Raw genomic sequence first — 10,082 nt, forward strand, 5'->3', positions numbered from 1 at the left:
ATATTTGTTTTAAATTTAAAAACAACAACAAAATACATGTAAAGCACTGTTTGTTTAAACATTATTATTTTAATAGCATAATTTCGTCTTTGTGTATTGAATTAATATTGATTGACTCGATTTCTGTGTTGTTTAACAAGATGGAAGCTAGCCTAAGCGTTTTGCATGACGTAACGTAACAATGTTTTTGTTCGCGCGTGTTATTAAATATTTAAACACAAAATACTCGAAGACTAGATATTTTAGAAACATTTCAACGAATGTGACAGGATAAATAGAATAATAGGTTGATGACCTGGATGGAGAATGGTTATCTGGCTCGTCGGAGGATCTTATCGGGTTCGCCGATAACTTCCTCCGACTTGCCAGATAACCATTCTCCATCCACGTCACCAACCTATAATTCTCTCTATATAATGATAAATGCCTTGTCAACAACCTTTTGACGCCGTTGTCACAAACGGGATGCGTTGACGTTAAGTTGCGCTTGTCACGCTTGTCTTTCCACGGACTACTCGGCGGACGGTTAAAACTACTCGATGTACTCTGACGGACATATTGCTCGCATGTGCCAGCTTATTAATTTAATCGGTTCCAACGAGGTGGCATTCTTCATCATCAAACCGGTATTTTATTCACATTCAAAAATGATCCAATGATGCTTTTTGCAAAGTTGCAACGAATAGCGTTAAGGATTGGAGTTGACGAGTGTTAAACAAAATTTATTATGATACTTCTATGTTGAAGCTAGCGCATAATTCGCGCATAAATAAATAGTAACGCTAGCATAGGTTTTGCTTCGATAATGGGAATGTTTAGTAATAAATGTATAAAATAAATAATCGTGCGATAAAAGGGACCCAATATAGGACACTAGTATCTGATCAAACTCCACGCAATGTTACCTCTCCTTTTAGCGTATTTCGCATCGTATATTTCATATTTATGAATTTGGAGATACCCGAGTCAGTTCAAAAGGCTATTTATAACCGTTATTATATCTCGCTAAGCATTGATCGAGCGTAATAGCACGTTTTTTTTTTATGTCCGTGAACCAGAACAATGTGAGGTTGCACAAAAACAATAGACGTAACACAATTTTGATCATCAATAAAATTACGATTTCCATTAAAGATTCAAAATTCAATTCAATACGTAATACAAGGGAATTTTTATATGTATTCCCTTGTATTACTAATATTTGAGACCGTCAACAAGTTGGACTACATGGCCTGATTGAAACAAGACAAAAATAATTGCAATGTGCACGGAGATATGAAACAAAAACAAAGATCAATTTAATAACTGCCTTGTAAAGAGCCTTAAGCTTCCTTGTTTACATGTAAAATCTATAAATATACGCATTCACATTGCTGTGGTAGTCGTATGGGTTTTTCCCATCGTAATATCACTGCAAGGTGACGTATGGTGGAAAAATGAACATTTGCTCATAGGTTATGAACCTTTTCAAGTAAAATGAATTTATCGTGTATATTGACTATCTCTTTTCTGTCGTGTACGTCTGTAGCAATGGCGGACTGGATAAGCAATACCGAGAAGGAGAATGTGAAACGGCAGCTGAAGATTGACGAAGGTGTCATTTACAAAATCTAGAATGACAGCTTGGGTTTCAATACCTTTTGGATAGGGCACCTGATCAAGGACACGGACCCGGAACACGACAAGCCACTGGGAACTGTAATTCGTGACGAGCGAATTTATGCCGCATTTGACGCAGATCTTAAGGTTAGAAATGTTTGATATGCCCATGATTTGCTTTGTATTATACTCTGAACCATTGAAATATACTAACACTAATTAAGGTCAGGACGATATCTTATATCTAACGTTCAATTTATGTTTAAAGCATCATATAATTTAACCGGTTATTTTTCAACAAACTTTATTTTTCATCAATTGGTGTCCAAGTTCTTCTATTCACACTAACATAGACGCACTCGTACTTCATCTTCTGTGTCAAGTACGTTACACCTTATCTTAGTGTTTATACTAGAACAAGATCATAAACAGGTACACAGGAAACTGATTTAAGAATATGTTACTTACAAATATATGTCGTATAGTATTTTTTTACGTTTACGTACATGTATTTTTGTTTGCACACACCCAGGACGCCATTTCCTTGACAAAGGCCATCTACCCGTGCATTGAAGATTGGCCTAGCGAGGTGAAGGAGATTATTGTCATTATGGTCTTCAATTTGGGCGGGAAACTCCGGCAGTTTGTGAAGCTGGGGGAAGCGTTGGACGCTCGAGACTGGCATAAGGCGGCAGACGAGATGGTCAACAGCAAGTGGTACGGGCAGGTGGGCAAGCGAGCGGAGAGGCTAGTGGCCAGAATGAGGAACGTAAAGAACTAGGAATAATCGCGCTCGCGGCATTCGAATCTCCATTAAACAGTTTAATTTCTGACGCGTCTTTGCTTTTTATTGGACGTAACGAATGAACGATATTGGCAACATACGAGAGAAGCAACCTCATTGAAATTAAGTACTTATGTTCGCTCATTGTATAAGTATTTGGCAGTGTTGCGAATAAACGGCTCTTAAATGAGATTAACGAGGCAAATTGACCCTCTTTATGCGTCGTTTTGATGGGGATATTGCAATAACAAGAGAGCGAGAAGTGTTTTTCAAGATGTTTGATGATGTTATGAGAAATACAAATAGCTATTACCATACTTGATTTTATATGACATAGCACGTACTCTCACAAAGAACGGCAATAGTCGCTCCAAGTATATTACTTTGCATGGATGGGAGTAGTTTGGTTTTTAATTGCTGAATCCCTTTACGTACTTCAATTTTTATTGTTAACGTGTATTGGAAATTTTCCCTTTGTATCAAAATGTAGCTTCTTTAGACTACTAAAACGAGAATTCACCTCATTCATCATTCAACTTTTCATACAACTGACATGGGTCACATTGTTGTCAACCATATGATAACCCCGAAACGAGGCAGAGAAGGGTAGGATTTACCAACGATATCTGTCCGTCAGTCTATACACTTTCCCATGTGAAGCATTCAAATTTGTAGCAATTATTACTTGTGATATGAGATTGCGTATACAATTCTATACATGTATTGTCTAGATGATAACAAATAAGGTTATTGAATAAAATAGATTTAACACGATGGAAAGCTGGTATGAGAGAGAGCACAGAGCTCCAGTGTATGCATGTTTTATAGGTACAGTCAGCTACATATATGTACATCACGTGACTTAAACCTGGTAAAGTCTATAATATTAGAACAATGTATACAAGATAAGTATTGATGCAAAGCATCAAAGAGCATCGGGAATTTCAGTGTAAAAGGCACTCAATGAAGTTACATGGAAGGATTTTTTTCTGCTGTAAATATTAATATAATGGCCGATTATTTTAAACAAAATATAAAAAGATACTGGTATAACCATTATCTATAATTTTGTGTTATAACCTCCAAATAACCATTATTTATGATGCTGTGTTATAACCCCCAAATAACCATTATCTATAATTTTGTGTTGTAACCCCTAAATATTTCATAGTTCATTGTATTTACATTGGTTTCCTTTCTTTACTGGCATCCGTTTGCAGTTTTCATTTGTGAAACAAAACTGTGGATCTTTTAAAAAATTTGCTTCATCTTACAAGTAAGCGTAATTTCATATTTTTCTCAACTTCAAGGGGAATTGATTCTGAACTTATTCTTTTGCTCATTTACGATAGGGGTTGAGTACTCATTGATATGAAAACACTGTAAAAGTTTGGGGGAAAAAATGAATGAAAACTGTAAATTGCGTAAAGAAGCTGCATTTCACAATACTTTGAATTTCAGTAAAATATCATAATATATTTATTGCTCCGATATTCATCATTTTCAATTGGGTTCGAGGAATACTGATATAAAAACACTTAACAAGTTTGGAAAGATTCAGACGAAAGTTGTGAAATCTTTTAGACAAATGGAAATTGTTTATTTTGCCAAATTTAATAGAAAAAATCTGGACTTATTGTTCCGATGTTTCTCATTTTTAATGAGGTAAAAATGCTCATTGATATGAAGACACTGTAAGTTTGAAAAGAATCTGATGAAAAATGTTGACATAATCACCTAACCAAGCAGTTTTTCATTTTTATTTTTAAATTCAAAGAGACATAATTCTGGACTTATGGTCCGATATTGCTCATATAAAGAGTTTGGGTTGGGTCCTCATTGATAAAAAACCCTGTGCAAGTTCGGGAACTTCGAACAACGATTTCAAAATTTCTCAAATTCTAAGGAAGATAACTATGAACGTAATGGTCGGATAATGCTAAAGCACCCATACCACCTGGATAGTAATAGGTGTCGCGCTTCGCGCTCTATACGTGGTTTAAAAAAAAATCCGAGGAGTGCTTGACTCTAGGAAAACGGGTTGCTGGGACACAGCTTCTCCTTGATAAGCGGCTGCTTCCTTTATCGCAACTCATTGTTACAATCAATAATACGTGTCGCGCTTCGCGCTCTATATGTGGTAGGGATAGTACTTAGGGCCTATGATAGGCAACCATACAGATACATGGATAATAGATGTGTTGTTTGCATTTATTTGTTAATATAAAAAACACGTGTATTTTTTTATAAGATATTTAAGTGATGTTAGAAATTTTAATTAACGTTGTCACCATGCGGCATCCATTAATTTTAATAAAAAATGTCCAATTGTAGTAAAATTGATTTTAAAATGACTACATAAAATAAAGCTTGATTATATTTATTAACCTGACTGAAAAAATTGTCAGCTGCCGAACTGTTCCGTTCGTGCCAGAACCCGGGATTGAACCGGGGGCCTTTAGATGATTGTTGCGTAAACAACTTCAGTCTAACGATCTCCCAACTGAGCTATTCCGTCTGACATTATTTATGTACTGCTATTTGGTGAAGTTGTGTATAGCGATCGTTATTATATGTCTATTAATAAACTAATACATTGTACGTTTTCGTACCACTACGCCTCTCAATAAACTTGCTTGCGCGATAGGTCGTCAAATATCGGACTTCATTGATTCTCCACTAAATATGCAAATAAGAAAAACCACAAACCAGATATATTTTAATTATGTTTTGTTTTTATACAAACCAGAAAGTTTCGCATTTTTGCCAGTCCCTGTGATTTTTCCCCTGTGATCAGTTCTGGATCAGTTATTAATTAAAACAATTAGATTTGCATTACTGGCAATAAATGTTGTAATAAATGTAATAGGCACAAATGCAGTACTAATTTACACTAATTTACAAAAAAAATCACCACTATGCAAGATATTCTTAAAACATGAAAATATATACATTGATCCGTAAAATTACTTCTCCTCCCATAAGCGAAACAAGAAATATCTTTAAAAAAGATATACGGCGTAAATAGTTTAATGAATGAGATCAAGGATAGCGAATGTCTTTTTCTGTGCAGTTCTTAGCTGCATCACACGCAGTACGGTATGTTACGGGGAGTTTTCGCGGCTTATTTTACATTATAACATATTGCTGGTCATAAACCTATAGATACAAAACAGAAAACCAAAAGAAGAATGGAAGTGAAATTTAAACATATGAGTCAACCGGCCACACGAGAAGTATCCGTATTTATAGGCGCGTTCTTCGAACAAACCTGTTTTAGTGGTTTGTCGGGCATTGCTATTTGATTCGATTATTAACAGTATCAATTATCATCGTGCTAATGCTTAAAGTGATATTATGGGCATTTTGCACTGTTGAATTGAGCTGAAAAGAATTAACAGGTCAAAATAGTTAGTTAAAATGTGGTTACTGATTAATTATCTGCAACTCACCTTGCTACCAGTTGTTTATAAAAATATATTTTATATTCGATATTCTTACGTGACCCACCCAGTCCTGTAAGCTGAAATGATCCGTAAAACAATTTCGTGTCTTTGTGTCGTATGAACAAATCTGCACTAAAACTAAATTTAGGTTCAACTCGTAAACGCATGATCAGTTGTCAAACGAAAGTACGGTTGATATTCAAATGCATTATTTTTCTCTTTCTGGTATATTGTTTTAGTATGATGATGCTGCATTAATTAATATAAGTGTATATGAAGTAGAAACATAAAAAATAATCAACGGTTGCGATAGACACCTATAAACTGTTACATGCTCATAATATCACTTTAGTACATTAGGCAATATGGACGAATAATTATTGTTAAATTTATCAACAATAATATTTATCATTGTATTGTTGAAAACACATTAAGAATCTATTATTTACATACCATAATTATATTGCTGAATATCTTCATTTAACATATTTCTGGTCTAAAGAAAATTCCAGGTCACCTAGTTCACGGATAGCGTCTTTATTATATAACGATTATTTTACTGGCCGCCAACTCCGGTGATGACCTGTATATAAACTCTGAATGTCCGCGAATTGACCCGATATACCTCGCGGATTGAAATGCAATGCTTTAAAGTGAGGCCTCGCTTCCATTGCTCTTTATACTTTTACATGTTAACATGTTGACAGGAATAAGGAAGTAAGTACTAAATATGAGAACATAGCCTTTTAAGTATAAACGCTCTTGCGCTGGTAATACTCTGAAAATAAAAGGTGTACGCACAAACTGTATTGATGTCGAGAATTGAGTGTAAAACTGTTCTATCTATTAAGCCTTTTCATTCGAGATAAAATTGTTTCATACAGTAAAACAGTGTTACAAAGACGCGGATATGTTTCCAATGTTCTGGTGGTATACTCAAATCAGCCAATGGAATAAATGAAGTGTATTCATTCGTACCTAGCCGCGGGAAATTTTATTGGAATTTTATTGGACACTTACAAAGGTCAGGCTAAGGTGAAAAGCTGGCTTATGCAGCTTACGCCGAAAAAAAGCATAACATACTAGTCGCCGCTCTCCAGAGCGACGCCAACATCAACTATTGACATAATGTATAGGTAGATCACACTTTGTCATGTTTTTAAAATTAGCTCTAAGTTGGCTCCGCGATATATAGGGGAGATAATTTTACTCCAGTCAGTAATATTCACAATAAGAATACTAGGTTCAGAGTTAGAACGCAGTCAGACTCACCTAATACCGATATTAACATGCATGCATGATTGCAATAGGTATGCTATTCCAAGGGTCAAGGGTTCTGACAAAAAGTCATTTGCTTTCAATGGCTGTACTCTCTGGAACTCAATGGGTGAACTATCTGGAACTCTCTTCCTCAACATATCACATATGCCAAAAGTATTTCATCTTTTAAACACAGTGTTAGGGAGCATTTTTAAGCCAGATAGTTTTTTAATATGCATCTCTTTAAGATTTCTTACTGTTGATTTAATTTGAATGTTAATATAGATATATTTATTGTGTCTTATTTAGTTGCTTTATGATTATTCTTTATCATGGCAAATAATTTTATGTTAATTTTTAAACACTTAAATTTTGATAACTTTTTAATAATGTCTAGTCTAGAACTTATCAGAATATATTCTATGCATTTAGGTTAGTGTAACTTAAATATGTCACATGCCTTTCATTATTATTTACTGTGATATTACTATATATTGTGATATAAAACGTTGTCTCCTATGTCATACAATATTTACTAAAGGACCACAATGGAAATAAGGGTTTAATAGCAAACCCTTTATTGTGCAATCCTTAACGTATAATGTTGATTGACATGGCTTTGTTTATACATGCAGGTTGTTTTTATTACTTATTGTGTGTATATAACATGCTGCAATGTAAATCTATGCATTTTATGTTCAAATCTATCTATCTATCTATCTATCTATCTATCTATCTATCTATCTATCTATCTATCTATCTATCTATCTATCTATCTATCTATCTATCTATCTATCTATCTATCTATCTATCTATCTATCTATCTATCTATCTATCTATCTATCTATCTATCTATCTATCTATCTATCTATCTATCTATCTATCTATCTATCTATCTATCTATCTATCTATCTATCTATCTATCTATCTATCTATCTATCTATCTATCTATCTATCTATCTATCTATCTATCTATCTATCTATCTATCTATCTATCTATCTATCTATCTATCTATCTATCTATCTATCTATCTATCTATCTATCTATCTATCTAATCTACTATCTATCTATCTATCTATCTATCTATCTATCTATCTATCTATCTATCTATCTATCTATCTATCTATCTATCTATCTATCTATCTATCTATCTATCTATCTATCTATCTATCCTATCTATCTATCTCTATCTATCTATCTATCTTATCTATCTATCTATCTATCTAGCTATCTATCTATCTATCTATCTATCTATCTATCTATCTATCTATCTAAAGGTAATCAAAGCGCTGAAGGCACTGAATTTGTTCGTTGTTGTATAATCTTAGACTCAGTTTTCAAAATTATGTCATAGTTTTTTATATCGCAAGTTTGAAATGACCACATCCCATATAAATTTATAAAGAGTGTGTCTTAAAACACAGGTCGAGATTTTTGTGTTTTTTTTCTTCAAATCATTGATACAGCTAATCAGTGTGCACAGGCTAATCTTATTTTACATGCATTAAGCCCCGTTTTCCCTGAAAGCAGCCAATATGTACAGATTTCAACGATACACACTTAACTGGCCAATTTTGTTTTACAAGCTGTTAAATACACACCATGTACTGTACCAGAGAGAACAGGCAGATGAGGTGGTTAAAGCAGACGCTTTTAGCATTCTGTCGTCTGCTAACTATTTCTGGAGTTATCCACACAGGCCGTCACGGGTTACAGTTCCTAGCGTAGCTAAGGCATACTGATTTGCAAAATTCGGTTCTCATGAGAACCTAAGTTCCATGTGTCTATGAGAACCTAGGTTCTCATGAAAAACCTAGTTTCTCCTGAGAACCTAGGTTCTCAAGCCTAAACTAAGGTTTTCAAATGAGAACCTAGGTTTTCATGAGAAAACTGGTTTCTTGGGATTTCATAAACCTAGTTTCTCATGAGAACATAGGTTCTCATGAAACCTGGTTTCTTGGGATTTCATAAACCTAGTTTCTCGTGAGAAACCTAGTTTCTTGGGATTATGCGTCGAACCGCTTGCCATAATTAACCTCCAGTTGTCTCCCATTGCTTGGTACATGCTGGCGGCATATGTGTAAAATGATAAGCAATAGACGTGAAACAGTGAATGTTACTCCCCAAGAACATTTTTGGAACAATGTTCAGACAATTTTTAGTTATATTCAACGAACCTTGTAGGAAACTTCTCGAGGAATGAAATTAGTAAAGTAATTGGTCGACATTGGTCTGAACACGTTAATAAAAAATTAAACTGTTTATGAAATACATCTTTAATTGTAAATATAATTTTGAGACTAAAAATTGAAACAAATTCATATCAATCGTTACATTATACATTGTTACAGCATTAAATAAGTTTCAGATATTCAGTTCCCTTGTTCGGGCCTCAAACGACTGTACGGTACTGTTTTCCATTTTAAGTATGTCTGTGATATAGTAAGCAATCATTATGGTATAAATAAAAGTTTTATCTCTATTGATAATGTGTAGTAATGTATTATTCAATCGTAAGATATCGGCAACACTGAGAGAAAAACTTATGCACTAAAGACTTTGCAAACATATTTCAATAACTTGAAAAATCGGCAAAAATAAAGTTCTTAACGGCGTGTTTTCATTCTTTCCAGCTCGTGTGTAATCATATGTGAATCCCATTGATCCTGCGCCCTGAATAATATGTGTCCAGTATTCCAAACAAGCAAGTTTACGCTGTCCGATGTGTTTCCTGAGAATCTAGGTTTTTAGACAACCTAGGTTTTCAGGGAACCTAGGTTCTCATGAGAACCTAAGTTCTCAGAGAACCTAGGTTCTCATAATGAGAACCTAGGTTCTCATGAGAACCTAGGTTCTCAGAAAAGCTAGGTTCTCAGAGAACCTATGGTTCCCAAATGAAAACCACGGATATGGCAAGCAGTTCGACGCATAATCCCCAGAAACTTGTTTTTAACGGAACCTAGGATTTTATTCTGAAAATCAAGGTTCTCGT

General features: G+C 34.4%; 1 pseudogene; it reads left to right on the forward strand.

Moving 5' to 3' along the window:
* The first annotated feature begins 1,379 nt into the window (after positions 1 to 1,379).
* Positions 1,380 to 3,157, forward strand: LOC127862852 (probable T4-type lysozyme 1; annotated as a pseudogene).
* Positions 3,158 to 10,082: the final 6,925 nt, after the last annotated feature.

This window comes from Dreissena polymorpha, chromosome 16, assembly GCF_020536995.1.
Source record: "Dreissena polymorpha isolate Duluth1 chromosome 16, UMN_Dpol_1.0, whole genome shotgun sequence".
Lineage (NCBI taxonomy): Eukaryota > Metazoa > Mollusca > Bivalvia > Myida > Dreissenidae > Dreissena > Dreissena polymorpha.